The 15,936-nt window shown below is 43.3% G+C and overlaps 1 pseudogene; it reads right to left on the reverse strand.

The window, feature by feature from the left end:
- Window positions 1-904: 904 nt before the first annotated feature.
- On the reverse strand, window positions 905-3,543 carry LOC134492425 (uncharacterized; annotated as a pseudogene).
- Window positions 3,544-15,936: the final 12,393 nt, after the last annotated feature.

The following is a 15,936-nucleotide window of genomic DNA, read 5'->3' on the forward strand; positions in this document are numbered from 1 at the left end:
CACCTGGTAGGCACCGAGTGTAGGCAATGGTGACTCCATCTGGCACATGCTGGAATGAAAGAAGCAATGAGACATCCCTCTTGGCCAATAGGAAAGCAGCTGGAAGATGATAGGCTGCTGGTAAAGTGGTACCCTGTGGGATGCTGTGGAAATGACCTGCAGATGACCTTGTTCCAGTCACCAGCCTCCTTCTCCCTGCTGGGCTGCATGGCATCCTTCCCAGCTGCTTCTGTCACTTGTTTCCGACCAATATGGCAGAAACCTGCCTGCCCTAATAATTGGACAATCTCTTCATCTTTGTGGGGACTGCAGTGAATATACTGTAAATTATTATATACTATCAAATGAGGAGAGACTGCTGGCTCCAGAGTGCGTATCTGTGCATGAGGGAGATGCAGAAACAGTGGAGGAGGGTGGCTGTGAAGGCCGTTTTTCCCCGTCTTGTGCCTGCTTAATTTAATTTTACTTTATCTGACAATTGAGCATCTGAGGCCACAACATCTATCATTCTTTCCCTTTATCTCACATAGTTACATTGTGAGTTACTTCTAAACATTTAGGCATAGCAATTCTGGGTGAAATTCTTGAATCTGATTTAGTGGTTTCAGAAGGAAGTGTGGATCTTTTGAAATAACTCTTGGTTTGATAGAACCTTCTTTGTCAATTTTAAGCAGCTGAATTTCACACCACAGCTCCTCCCATCTGTAGGCATGCTCCTTCTTTAAAGAGAAGTTGTGAAGTAAGAAAAGTACCTCCAAGCATGTACCATCTGCTTCTTTGTCGCCCTGTATAACCTAGAACAAAATTCCAGAAAACTTTTATTGTGCAATTACCCTAAATTCATTATCAGATTTTTAAAGGCTCATTCTTTACAATCCAATATTACTCTTTTTGGATTTATGTCGATGAAGATTCTCAGTCATCCAGGTGGAATTGTCTGTAGGTTGAGTCATGGCAACTGGATTTCTTTCTTTTTGGTTGAAACGTTTCACTGCTTGTCCAAGCAGCTTCTTCAGTCTGGGCAAAGGTTGGTGAGGGGACCCCATATATGTCTTCCAGGGTGGCTGCATTGTCCCTACACCCGAATGGCTTGTTAATTGTGCCATGGAGGTGTGGATTGTCTTTGGGATGTCTTACTCCTAAATCCCTAGCTCATCCCCAAGTGGATCCTTAAGAGTGGCCTTCCTGGTGAACTTGTGGTCTTAATCTTCCTGGGGACTAATGAAAGGGCAGCATGAAAAATGGGGGACAAGTTGTGTGTGAGGCCTCTGCCTCTATTGAGGGAAGGATTTTCCACTTTGGCACGAATGGATTCCTTAATCCCTCTCTCAAACCACCTATCTTCTCTGTCTAAAATGTGAACATTGTTGTCCTCAAATGGGTGTCCTTTTTCTTTTAGATGAAGGTAAACTGCTGATTCTGGTCCTGTGGTGTTGCTTCTCCTGTGCTGGGCCTTCGTCTTGTGTAAAGGCTGTTTGGTTTCTCCAATATAGTGCTCAGAACACTCCTTACTGCACTGGACTGCATATACTACGTTGCTCCTCTTATGTTTCGGTGTTGGATCTTGAGGGTGTACAAGCCTCTGTCTCAGTGTGTTAGTGGGTTTGAAATATACCAGTATGTGGTGTTTTCCAAATATCTGTTTTATCCTTTCCGACATGCTGGCCATATAAGGAATGACCAGGTTCTTCCGCTGACTCTGGGTCTCAGCCCTGTCTGCCATTGTTTTGAGTCTAGGGGTAGACTTAGATTTAATGAAGGCCCAATTTGGATACCCACAGGCCTTCAAGGCTGTCTTCAGGTGCTGGTTTTCTTTCTTTTTGGCATCCATGGAGGTGGGGATGGTTTCTGCCCTGTGAAGTAATGTCCTGATGACTCCTAGTTTGTGCTGCAGTGGATGGTGGGAGTCAAACATCAGGTATTGGTCTGTGTGTGTGGGTTTCCTCTAAATCTCTATTTCTACCTTGCCACCGGTCCCAATAAGAATCTCACAGTCTAGGAATGCCAGCCTGTTGTCCTTGGTGTCTTCCCTGGTGAACCTAATGTTTGCATTTATGGTGTTTATATGGTCTGTGAAAGCCTGTACCTCCTGAGCCTTGATTTTTACCCAGGTGTCATCCACATACCTGAACCAGTGGGTCAGCACCATTCCCTGGAACATGCTGAGTGCTTTCTTCTCCACTTCTTCCATGTATAGATTGGCATCAATGGGTGACATGGGGGAACTGTACACAGCCATGTTTCTGTCTGTAGAAGTCACCTCTGTAAGAGAAGTAAGTGGTGTTGAGACACAGGTCCAGAAGACAGCAGATCTGATTCGGGTTAAGATTGTTTATCCTGTTGAGGTGCTGTCCTCTTCTAGTCTCTTCCTAACCGCAGTTAGGGCATCAGTGGTGGGGATGCTGGTGAAAAGAGAGGAAACATCGAAGGAGACCATGGTTTCATCTGTATCCAGTTTCAGGAGCCTAGCTTTGGCAATAAACTCTTCTGAGTTATGAATGTGGTGGTCAGTGTATCCAACCAGAGGTGCTAGTATGGTGGCAAGGTGTTTGGCAATGTTATATGTTATTGAATTAATGCTGCTGATAATGGGTCTGAGAGGTGCCCTTACCTTGTGGATCTTAGGGAGTCCGTAGATGCAGGGGATGGCTTCTCCAGGATACTGATGGTTGTAGGTTTCCCTGTTGATGGAGCCCTCTTGTTCCAATTATTTCAAGCTGTCTATCACCTTTTTCTTGCAATTGCTGGTGGGGTCTCTTTTCAGCTTTTCGTATGTGTGGAGGTCATCCAAGAGTGAGGTTATTTTGTCGTGGTAGTCTGCAGTGTTTAGGACAACTGTGCATCTTCCCTTGTCTGCAGGCAGGATAGTAATGGTTTCATCTTTGCTGAGGGCTGTCAGGGCTCTCCTTTCTTGGGTGGTGAGGTTGGGGGGAGGAGGTCGAGCGCTGGACGGCACTGCAGAGATTTTTAGCCAGAGTTGTTCTGCTTCCTCAATGGGTAGATGGTTGTTACGGATGGCAGATTCTGTGGCCGTAATGAGCTCCACCACCAGAACCTGCTTGGGGGTGATGGCAAAATTAAGACCTTTGGCTAGGACATCTCTCTCTGGCTGGGTGAGTTCCCTGTCTGAGAGGTTCTTCACCCATGTTTTCTTCTTGTCCTCTGTTGTCCTGTCATTGTTGTTCCTCCCAGCCGGTTCTTCAGCTCTTTGTTTCTGCTTACTGCAGGAGAGAAGGATGTTAAATTTCCTAGTTTGTCTCTCCTTCACTTTGTGGTGTTGGGCCAGTTGTGTTTTGTTACCAAACTGGATTACTCTATCCAGGACTGGGTTAGGAAGAGTGGCTGTGAGTTTCTGGTGAAGGTGTTCAACATTGTGTTGCAAGGCGTCAATGGTGAAGTGGACCTGTCTTATTCTTTCATTAAGAAGATGTCTTTGTGCCTTCTGCAGGATCTGGTCTGCTCTGTGACTGTGGATCGCAGGATGAGATTCTGTTTTCTGTATCTGAGGTTGAAACGTAGGTGATTTCTGTAGTCTGCCACTCTTTTGGATTAATTCAAAAACACTTTTTGGATTAATTCTTTTCCATCTGTAAGTCAGCCCTCCTTTTCCTTACTGTTCTTCCCTTTCCCCCCTCACTAACAGTACTTTCAGAAAGATGGACCAGTGATGCTCTTCAAAAGAAAGTATTTTCAGCACTGCCTTTTCCTGTTTAACTTGCTCGTTCTGAGATTTTGTTTTGGTGGTGGGGAGGGGGAAATCAAAGAAAGCCCTGGGAATATATGGAAAGCCCTGGGAATATATGGGAAGAAAATAGCCTTGACTGAACTCTTGCCTCTCATAAATTCTAAAAACAAGGCAGAGAGGTTGTACGGTAACCTAGAAAGTCCTCTAGAAACTCCCAGAAAATCTATTAAGAAAGACAAAATGGAAGCTCTGTTGATGGGTAGTGGAAGGATTTGCCTGTCTGAAAATAATCTAGAAATTCATTTCAGGGCACAGGTAAGCATTCTCAGAAAGAGAAGACTCATGGCGAATCACCCTTTTTTAACTTAAGCACCTCTTGACTTAATTTCTAACTGCAACTAGAATATTGGGGCAAATCCCTTATTAACACTAGCCCTTATCCCAGTACTCTGTATCTAACTTACCCACTCAAGTCCACCATGGCTGTGACTACATTCCATCCTGCAGGAAGTTTAAATTCAGGAAGGCAAGCAGCAAGAAGGCAAGCACAGGTAAAGCATTGTGTCCTTCTCCCGATTTCTGGCCTTCCTCTGGTCCTTTTCTGACTTGCAGCTAAGCAAACCACAAGCAAGCCCCAGCAAAATCTTGTTCTCATCCCAAAAATGGCCTTCGTCTCGTCCCTAGCCCATGAGTGAAACGGCTTTCAGACATCATTAGCCATGTAGTGTTACAGGAGTGTTTCTCCCCCTATCAAGGTATTACTCAAGAGGAACTTCTGGGTATTGGGCTTTCTCAACCATACCTTGGAGGGAAGGCAAGTGATGGCACAGGCAAGAGAGACAGGATAAGGATCTACCTAGCAGCAGATTTCATGGAAACAGAGTTTTCTGTTGACCCAAAGATCGGTGGAGAACACGTCAACTCAGCAGTGCAGAAATGCCCTTACTTCTTTAACATAGGTCAACAACTAAAGGTGAGTTGGCCTCCAATATTCACATATGTCATATAATTGTGCTAGCATTATAGCATTTAATCTGTGCGACCTATGGTTGAAAAGATGGTCATGACATTCAGCCGCCGAGGCTGTGAAATTCATCTCTAAGGATGCTGTGCTAACAATATAGGTCTTTCATGACAGCCTTTTACATTACTGCAACTACTATGATATTTCAAATAAGCAGACTGATTTGCACATAGTACTGCAGGCATCTTTAGAGCAGTTCTTCATGCCAGGCAAACCTTATCACCATACTGCAGATGGATCAGCCGAGGGTGAAAGAAAAGGCATCCCTTTTTAGGGCCATTTGGTAAGAGGCGGAAGGAGGTGACCTAGAGAGTTTCACGCATCACTCAGTTTCAATTCTGGGGAAATTCAGTTTCATAGGCCAAGAAAAATACATTAAATCCCACACTGAGAAAACAAAATCCATCTCTTCTTTGGGAGGTAAGAATCTAGTTTTGACCTCTGTGATCAGATATTTTAAAAGGCAACAGCAACCTGCCCAAGAAGTGGTAGCAACAGCAAGTGAACAAGGCTTAAAAATGTCAGTCAGAAAAAAAAGATCCAATTTAGGAAAAGCAAGTTGTTTTCTATTTAGCTTCTTTTCCCTAAAGGGCATCGCATTTGCAAAGTGCTCAACACCTGTGAAAGGAGCATTCCACATTTGTTAACAAGAAAAATATCTGCCAATGATAGTTTTAGTATTCTTGGATGAGTAACTAGATTTTATAGACGGTGGAGGTTGTCAGTAGTTTACAGCTGCCTTTTTTGGATTTTTATTTATTTTTATTTATTTAGCATTCAAAATCATCTTTTTATTTACGCAATGCATTCTCCTGAAATGCTGATTTATTTTTTTTAAGACTGCAGCAGAGAGGAGGGAGCAATTGTAAAATAACTCTTTTTCAGTTTCTCTCCAGGTAGCAATTTAACAATATATATCATAGAACAAGCCATAGCTCAGTGGCAGAGCACCTGCTTTAATGCAGAAAGACCCAGCTTGAATTCTTGGCATCTTTAGTTCAGATATTATTGAGTAATAAGAAGGACCTCTGACTGAGATCCAACCTTGAATAGTCACCGCCAGCCAAACTAATTTCTATTACGATAAAAGAACTAAAGACCTAATTTATGCATAGTCAGAATACTCCATATGCCCAGAATTACACAATCCTGTGATATGTTTAAATAACATAAACCCAGTAAATTTACAGATTTGCATCTTCAAGCTGCTTCTGCTAATCCTGTTCTGGAACAACGCTTGCTAGCACAGTTTTTTTTCTTTCTTTTTTCAAATCTAAAACAAAGGTTAAATATTTACAATGCTCTTCTGCTCCATCATTTCCATTCTGCCCTTGTTGCCTTGGAAAAAAGGTAATGGAGGGTCGTTGTGCCATGAGAGTGCAGGATGGTGTGATGTGAACATTTTCGCCCCATTTATATATCACCAGAGCCATCTTGAGAAGTCCAGAAGAAATGGCTACCATGTTGCTCTTATCACACATAGTTAATTACAAATGGCAGGGAAAAGTCATAATCTTTGGGGACAGTGGCTGTTAAGTCGAAGGAGAATATTTTCAAACCTTTGCAAATGATGTCAATTATATTGGGAGTAAGTTCAAATATGCAATAGACCCCAAGAAAGATAGATTTCCATTATGATCCTTGATGCTGAAAAACATTGTCCTTCTTGGTTATAATTCTCTGCATCCTGATTATATACATTTCCTTTTAAAAGAAAAACTTTTGATGAAGTGGGATTCTAGCAAAATGCATGCCATTTTCCCCTCTCTCCCCAGAATTGTTGATTTGGCCTCATTTTGGACTGGCACAGCCTATTCTCTATTCTCAGATTCCGGTGAAAAGGGAGAGTCCTGCCCCCTCACATGCTTTTCCTCCTGGGCACATACATCACCTGTACTGCCATGTGTGATGAACCCACCCACCTTTGCCTGCTGCCCTTTAAATGGTGCTGGTTAGGCAGGTTGTATAATGAGTTTGGAGCTACACCGCCTGAATGCCACCATTAGGCATTACACTGACAACACAATTACTCAGAGATGTAGACTTGCTGCAAATGTTCAAAGATTTGTTCTCTGGTAGGGTAAGGCAATTCTCCCAAGGAGAGTGATCCACTCCCCAATCTTTTAGGTGTGACCCATTGTGGAACAGAATTTTTCATTGTTATGCTGCTCTTACCCACATGGAGCCAATGCTTGTTCTCTAGCGCCTTAAAGCTTAGGATTTGGGCAGATTCACTTGTCTTTCTCAGCTTCAGTGGAGCAAGCAGAATAGGGTCCACCATAAATATTTTGTGCTACAGGAAGGCAAAAGGCACCTGGATATTACATTCCCTCCATATGGCTTATGTACCATGGTATGCTCAAAAACAACTGAGGACCAGCTAGGAATGGAAAATGAGGAACCGTATTTATCCCCTCTGTGAAAACATGCTGGAAGATAGTTTATACCTGCTGAATGATCATGGCTATCCTTTCATCATTTAAGGCAACAAGTGAAGCATTCCTGCTAGGATAAAAGACAGGCACTTGAAATTTGACTAATTTTTTTATTACACATTATTATTAGTTTAAAAAAAACACAAATCCATTTTAGATTCTTCAGTTGTTGGACATTAATGTTTGATGTTTCTCCAAGGAACCGTTAAGCAGACTCCCTTTTCTACCTAAACTTTTGTAGGCAGTGAGTCAGAGGGATTCCAGGCTGAAGAAGCGCCAACACCCTTTTTCACTCAGTGCAAACTTAAAGTCAAGCAGCCAAGAAAGTCAACTCCCATTACATCATCCCAAATTCACATTCTGGAGAGGAACAGTAAGGACTTGTGAGGAAAATAGGGAAAAGCCCTTCCTTCCTTCCTTCCTTCCTTCCTTCCTTCCTTCCTTCCTTCCTTCCTTCCTTCCTTCCTTCCTCCCTCCCTCCCTCCCTCCCTCCCTCCCTCCCTCCCTCCCTTCCTTCCCATTTTGATTTTATTTTATTACAAGTTTGAAAAAGAGTACACAGAAAATGTTGGAATTATCAGGGATCAACTCAGCATTGTCTCATAAGCATAAGGGGGTTGCTTTAGCAAATCACATCTCTGTTGTGCTTGTGGGATGTCACATGGGTCACCTGATTTCCTCTTCCTCCTTCTTCTTGGGCTTGGGGATTAACAGTCTCCATTACCTCGTGGGCAGACATACAAGCAGGGGGGCTGCAGAATGCTGCTCCTCGCCCTTTCTATTCCACATAGAAAGTATCTACAAAGAACCAGTGATGATTAAATGCTTTCTACTATGAATCGACCTGTATCCAGATCTACCGAATGAAAGTAAGCTATCTCTATTTTCTTCATCTAACTACAGTGTGAAGACTGAATTTATTTCAGAACATAATTAAGCTTAATGTGCAAGTTCCCTTTTTTGGTTCACGCTTCTACTCTGCAAGATTGCTGTTAGCTGCTTGGAGTTATTTTATTAACCTTTTTTAAAAACTCCATCAGAAAATATAACCCTTCCAACTGATAAACAGTAACAAACAAAACAAAACAGGAGAAAATTATAAACAACCTAAGCAAATCACCTGTATATCAAATATTAAACATTACATAAAGATTTCCATTTTTAAACAAAGGATGATACTCTATTGCTGTAAAATATCACAAAATCTGTCCCGAAAGAAAACATATTGCATCAGTGCTTGATTGGTAGAAAATATTGTTCAAAGAGGGCTAAAATGTACATCTCCTGTGTTAATGTTTTCTACTACAGATTAAAGTTACTATGGTAACTAATCATTTTGGCCGGGTGCAGAGGTTGAATTCAACTGTCCCCTTTTCGAATGTTAATTTTTGCACCTGGGGGGAAGAAACTTGCTTGGACTTGTTTTAGTTTCTTTTTCCTTTCTGTGTAGGCATGTAGCTGCTCTCGGTGAGGGCCTGCAAGAATGCAGAAGCCTTTTAAATATGTTTTGCTTTCTGTAAATAAAATTATTTTTATAGAAATGCCTGGTGTGTGTGACTTTTCTGATCTCTCCTGGGCTAAAGGCTTTCCCAGCAATCTGCCAACATCCTGAACCCAACCCTTAATATCCAGAACAGTAATACTTTTCCAGTTTCTCAAAGCAAAAGCATCCCTTCTGATTAGCAGAGACTACAAAGCTTGTAAATTAGCAGGCCTAGATGCTGATACTATTAATGAGACCTCCTGTCTTTTGCCTAGTCAACAGAATGGCATTATACTTTGTCCACCTCCAGCTAGTTTAATCCAGTCATGTCAGATTCTTTACAGCTTCTGGTTCCAATTAACACATGGCTTTCCACAGCCCTGGCTTGGCATTGGCAGGCACAAGAAAAAAATGTGTGAACATCGGAAGAGTAGACAAGAGGGTCACCATTGCTGAGGGAGAGAACTGTCCATAGGACAGCTTTCTCAGCCTCTTCCCTAACTCTAGGTGTGAAGTTTATTCCCATTCCAGATGGTGAAAAGCAGAAATTCTGTCAGCTGGGATGGAAGGCCAGCTTAGTGACCTTTGAAATAGGGAGGCTGCCCTTTCTGATCCCCAATGATGGAGCAACTATTCAGTTTCCACTCTTGTCCCAGACAGACTGAGACGGAGGAGGTAGGCCATAAAGAGATCTGGGTGCCACAGGCTGCTCCCAGGCAGTTAAAGGGTGTCTTCTGGAAGGTGAACAGAAATCAACAGGAAGCCTATAGGGATCCAAGGTCCTCACAAGGAATCATTTTACTGCGGAGTGACTAAGGGGTTCATCTCACCCACAAACCACTATCCACTAAAGCAAGCTCTGATTGGAGGATGATTCAGACCTTGTCTTCTGAACAGCCACCTATAGGCCAGGAAAAGGGGAACAGATACAGTAACTGTTGTAATCTTCTTGAAGACACCTCAGTCACAGAGACCGCATCTACTTTGCTGTGGTGTGCAAACAACATGTTGTTGTTTATTCGTTTAGTCGCTTCCGACTTGTGATTTCATGGACCAGCCCATGCCAGAACTTCCTGTCGGTCGTCAACACCCCCAGCTCCCCCAGGGATGAGTCTGTCACCTCTAGAATATCATCCATCCACCTTGCCCTTGGTCGGCCCCTCTTCCTTTTGCCTTCCACTCTCCCTAGCATCAGCATCTTCTCCAGGGTGTCCTGTCTTCTCATTATGTGGCCAAAGTATTTCAGTTTTGCCTTTAATATCATTCCCTCAAGTGAGCAGTCTGGCTTTATTTCCTGGAGGATGGACTGGTTTGATCTTCTTGCAGTCCAAGGCACTCTCAGAATTTTCCTCCAACACCACAGTTCAAAAGCATCGATCTTCCTTCTCTCAGCCTTCCTTATGGTCCAGCTCTCGCAGCCATATGTTACTACGGGGAACACCATTGCTTTAACTATGCGCGCCTTTGTTGTCAGTGTGATGTCTCTGCTTTTAACTATTTTATCGAGATTTGTCATTGCTCTTCTCCCAAGGATTAAGCGTCTTCTGATTTCCTGACTGCAGTCAGCATCTGCAGTAATCTTCACACCTAGAAGTACAAAGTCTTTGACTGCTTCTACATCTTCTCCCTCTATTTGCCAGTTATCAATCAAGCTGGTTGCCATAATCTTGGTTTTTTTGAGATTTAGCTGCAAGCCAGCTTTTGCACTTTCTTCTTTCACCTTCGTCATAAGGCTCCTCAGTTCCTCTTCGCTTTCAGCCATCAAAGCGGTATCATCTGCATATCTGAGATTGTTAATGTTTCTTCCAGCTATTTTAACTCCAGCCTTGGATTCCTCAAGCCCAGCATGTTGCATGATGTGTTCTGCATACAAGTTGAATAGGTAGGGTGAGAGGATACAGCCTTGCCGTACTCCTTTCCCAATCTTAAACCAGTCCGTTATTCCGTGGTCTGTTCTTACTGTTGCTACTTGGTCGTTATACAGATTCTTCAGGAGGCAGACAAGATGACTTGGTATCCCCATACCGCTAAGAACTTGCCACAATTTGTTATGGTCCACACAGTCAAAGGCTTTAGAATAGTCAATAAAACAGAAATAGATGTTTTTCTGAAACTCCCTGGCCTTTTCCATTATCCATCGGATATTGGCAATTTGGTCCCTAGTTCCTCTGCCTTTTCTAAACCCAGCTTGTACATCTGGCAATTCTCGCTCCATGAATTCCTGAAGTCTACCTTGCAGGATCTTGAGCATTACCTTACTGGCATGTGAAATGAGTGCCACTGTTCGATAGTTTGAACGTTCTTTCGTGTTTCCCTTTTTTGGTATGGGGATATAAGTTGATTTTTTCCAGTCTGATGGCCATTCTTGTGTTTTCCAAATTTGCTGGCATATAGCATGCATTACCTTGACAGCATCATCTCGCAAGATTTTGAACAGTTCAGCTGGGATGCCCTCGTCTCCTGCTGCCTTGTTATTAGCAATGCTTCTTAAGGCCCATTCAACCTCACTCTTCAGGATGTCTGGCTCTAGCTCACTGACCACACCGTCAAAGCTATCCCGGATATTGTTATCCTTCCTATACAGGTCTTCTGTATATTCTTGCCACCTTTTCTTGATCTCTTCTTCTTCTGTTGGGTCCTTGCCATCTTTGTTTTTGATCATACTCATTTTGACCTGGAATTTACCTCCGATGTTTCTAATTTTCTGGAAGAGGTCTCTTGTCCTTCCTATTCTATTGTCTTCTTCCACTTCCACACATTGCTTGTTTAAAAATAATTCCTTATCTCTTCTGGCTAACCTCTGGAATTTTGCATTTAATTGGGCATATCTCCCCCTATCACTGTTGCCTTTTGCTTTCCTTCTTTCTTGGGCTACTTCTAGTGTCTCAGCAGACAGCCACTTTGCCTTCTTGGTTTTCTCTTTCTTTGGGATGTATTTTGTTGCTGCCTCCTGAACAATGTTGTGAACTTCTGTCCATAGTTCTTCTGGGACCCTATCTACTAAGTCCAGTCCCTTAAATCTATTCTTCACCTCCACTGCATATTCCTTAGGGATATTAGTGAGCTCATATCTAGCTGGTCTGTGGGTCTTCCCTAATCTCTTTAGTCTGATCCTAAATTGTGCAATAAGAAGCTCGTGATCTGAACTACAGTCAGCTCCAGGTCTTGTTTTTACTGACTGTACAGATGTCCGCCACCTTTGGCTGCAAAGGATGTAGTCAATCTGATTTCAGTGTTGTCCATCTGGTGAAGTCCATGTATAAAGCCGTCTCTTAGGTTGTTGGAAGGGAGTGTTTGTTATGCAGAGTGAGTTGTCTTGGCAAAATTCTATCAGCCTATGTCCTGCTTCGTTTTGTTCTCCCAGGCCATGCTTACCTGTAATTCCAGGTGTCATTTGACTGCCCACCTTAGCATTCCAGTCTCCTGTGATGAAAATAACATCTCTTTTCGGCGTGTTGTCCAGTAGGTGCTGCAGATCCTCATAGAACTGCTCTACCTCAGCTTCTTCAGCATCTGTGGTTGGGGCATATATTTGGATCACTGTGATGTTAGATGGCTTGCCCTGAATTCGAATTGAGATCATTCTATCGTTTTTTGGATTGTATCCGAGCACTGCTTTAGCCACTTTACTATTAATTATGAAGGCTACTCCATTTCTTCTGTGGTCCTCTTGTCCACAGTAGTAGATCTGGTGGTCATTTGATGTGAAGTGGCCCATTCCAGTACATTTCAGTTCACTGACGCCCAAAATGTCTATCTTTAATCTTGACATCTCACCAATAACCACATCCAATTTGCCCTGGGTCACAGATCTTACATTCCGGGTTCCAATGGTTTGTTGATCCTTAGAACATCGGATTCGCCGTTCACCACCAGCACCGTCGGCTGCTAGCCATCCTTTCGGCTTTGAGCTAGCTGCGTCATCACGTCTGGGGCTAGTTGAACTCATCCTCTGTTCCTCCCCAGTAGCATTTTGACCGTCTTCCGACCTGGCGGTCTCATCTTCCGATGGTATACCGACATATCTCTGGTTGTACTGATCCATTTAGTTTTCACGGCAAGAATACCGGGGTGGGTTGCCATTACCTTCCCCAGGGATCACATTTAGTCTGACCTCTCTGTCATGACCTTCCCGTCTTGGGTGGCCCTTCACAGTTTAGCTCATGGCATCATTGAGGTTCTCAAGCTCCAGCACCACGACAAGGTAACGATCCTTTGCTGAAGGCAAACAACATACAAATCCTAAATTTCATGTTGGATGTGAAATGCATTAACCTGGACATATAAAACAGACATTTGTAACAGGAAGGCAAATCTCTGAAATTCAGGAAGTGTTTCCCTCGAGCAGTGCTTGCTATTCATTCAACATCATTCTGTTTACACTGTGATAAGCAGTCCGGCTCTTGTGGGCATCAATATGCTAACAGACACCAATCTTGGCCAACTAATTTCCCTGAATCATGTGTGTTGTGTGTATTTCTCTCTCTCTGTATATGTATGTGTGTCTGTCTGTGTGTGTTTGTGTATATGTATATGTATATTGCAATCACCCTGGGCATTGAAAACTGTAGCAGGTGGCAGTACCTGGCCAACTTTGTCTGGCTTTCAAAACTAACCCAGGCTGTGCCTGGTTAGTTCTGGAAGGGAGCCTACCAGGGAATCCTAGGGCTATAGGCTAGACTGGAAAGTTGAAAAACATCCCAGAAGACAGGAAGGGCAAACCACTTTGCCAAGAAAATCATAGGTTTGTGTCTACGTAGTCACTAGACTCAAGAGCATCTTTATTTTTTCCACCTTAAAAATGTAACATGCAACTTGCAGTGTGTGGAAGCTCTGATTAAAGTATAGTGTGTGCTGTGGGCCACGAACAGGTCAGGTGAAAAGTGAGTTCGCTGATGGAAAAATAGTTGGAGAAGAAAACTGATGTTTTTTCCCAATCTTTGGAAACTGTCTTCGGCTTCCTCTCGTCTCTTCTCTTCCCTGCTTTTTGACAGAACTCTCTTCTTTGGCTGAGGGTTTTTGCCATGCTATTTACAGAAGCCGGTGATAAATCCACTGTGATTCCCCAAGCACAGAACGATAAATAACCCCATAGCTCATTAAGCCCAGCGATCACACAGCGGCACTCACCAAGATGAAGTGCAGGAGCTGGGGTGCCTAGCAGCCCCAAACCGCCTGTCCTTTCTCCGCCAAAGGGATGCAAAGTAGGTGAAATGCCCATCACCCTGGAGCAGGTTCTGCTGCAGAAGGACTCAGCCTGAGCCTTTGCATCAAAACACAGAGCTTTTAAAAGGAACAAGACCACTAGTGTCTATTATCTAAAAATTAGAAATTGCCCCTTTCACAGATATATGTCTGTGTAGTGGTTAAAGGAATTGGGCTAGAAACTGGGAGACTTTGAGTTCTAATCCTGCCTTAGGCATGAAGCCAGCTGGGTGACCCTGGGCCAGTCATTCTCTCTCAGCCCTGGGAAGCAGGCAATGGCTTCCTTGAATGGGTCAAAGTATGTCCAGCAAGGGAAAGGATTAATAATATGTATTTTAATAAGATGAACTAAATTACTATTCCTAACATAGACTAGATCTATTGTCTAGTTTGGATAGTTCTTTTTAAAAAAGTGATTTTATTACTGAAGTCTGACATTCATGTTGACAAGCAAGAAAAGAGATATAGTATTTAGATGTGCATGGTGAATGGCCTGATTTTTAGAAGAAGTCCCTTTGCATCATCAATTTCTAGGATTCCATGGTTTAAGAAGGCATCAGCTCCACTGGGGTCTCTCCCCCATCGCTGAGTAGAAATGTTATCCGCTGGTCTATACGAACATAAAATCAGCCCCCTTGCCGATCCCCATCCTGCCACAGGAACAATGCTGCCAGATGTGCTATGTTGGTTTCCTGTATGCAAGGAATGTATGCATGTTAAAGAGAATGACTTGTGGATTCCCCCAATGTTATTACCCTCAATTCCCACCAAACCAGTGGAAAAACATCCATTAATCATTAAGGAGAGCAGGATAGGGATGGGGCCGAGGGAGAAGGTGAGATTTCATTCAAGGCTGACCAGAGGACAGTATCCAGGGACTGGAGTGGAGAGGGCCTGCCCACAGCTGCCTGAAGTGGACAATGAAAGCTTGGCTGATCCTCCAGGGACTCTGTCAGCAACCGAAAGGTTGGTGAAGCATGCCAGGTTGAATCCTCAGTTGTGGAGAAAATAGGAGGAGGAAGGAGCATTAGGTATGTTCTCTGCCTTGAGTTATTTATAAAGTTAATAAAGGCGGGATAAAAAGTAATTACTTAAATAAAATCTGTGTCAGAATAAGAGGAAAACACTACTTGAAAACTGCATCAGCTAAAGATGTCTTGTGGCTGCCTCTACTTTGGATTAGGGACTAGATGAAGGTAAAGGTGAAACCAGGGAATGTTTCTGCTGCAGTGGGGCACAAGTAAGGAAAGGCTCAATGTCAGGAGACAGTCTAGGTTACCATTTTTTAACAACAGCAACAAAGGAACACATGGAGTTCTGAAATTTATCATAAGGGTGGAACTATGCAATGCAGTGGGGGTGTAATGATTGCCTCTTCAAAATCACTACCAGACTCACCCAGGGCTTTCACGGATATCTGATTTGATAATGAATCGTATGCAGGATCACAAGCAAAGCTGAGAATAGTAAAAGCGTGGGATGTCTCCCAATAAAACCCCAAGCAGCTTCCAGTCCCTTCCCCCGAAGTCAACACAATTCCATGCCCTGCAGGTGCCCCTAACGGTTCCTGCCGGTCTGGGGGAAACGTCCTTGACCAGGCAAAATAACCCAAACATGCATTCTGCCTTCCTCGCATCGCAGCCTGGTGCAAGGAACAGGAGCAGCCCCCTCCCGTACAGCAACTCATGTCAGCCCCATGGCACGTGAACCCATTATGATGTTTTCCAGGAACATTGGAACAGGGACCATGACAGGGGGTTTTGGAGAAAGGCAGAGGTCAAGAGGAAGACTAACCACAGTCTCTTACAAGAAATGTCATTCAGGCTGCCCATTAGCTCAAGAGCCTGAAACAGCAAGATGGCCCCCCGTTATTCCTTCACTACATATTTTTCAACTAATCTGGGATAATGCCTCCTTCCTATTTGTCCAGAATGGAAGGCTTTTCGTTTTGTTTTTCAAGACAGTAGTATAAACTGTTAATTAAAGGTCTGAGAGGTCTCCCCCTTTGGGAGGTGGATGGGCGGTAATAAAATTTGACAAATAATAAACTGTTAGTTAAAATAATAGAGACTCTCTGACTCCTGGTTCTGCTTATCTCCTTCAT

The sequence above is a fragment of the Candoia aspera genome, chromosome 2 (assembly GCF_035149785.1).
Source record: "Candoia aspera isolate rCanAsp1 chromosome 2, rCanAsp1.hap2, whole genome shotgun sequence".
NCBI lineage: Eukaryota > Metazoa > Chordata > Lepidosauria > Squamata > Boidae > Candoia > Candoia aspera.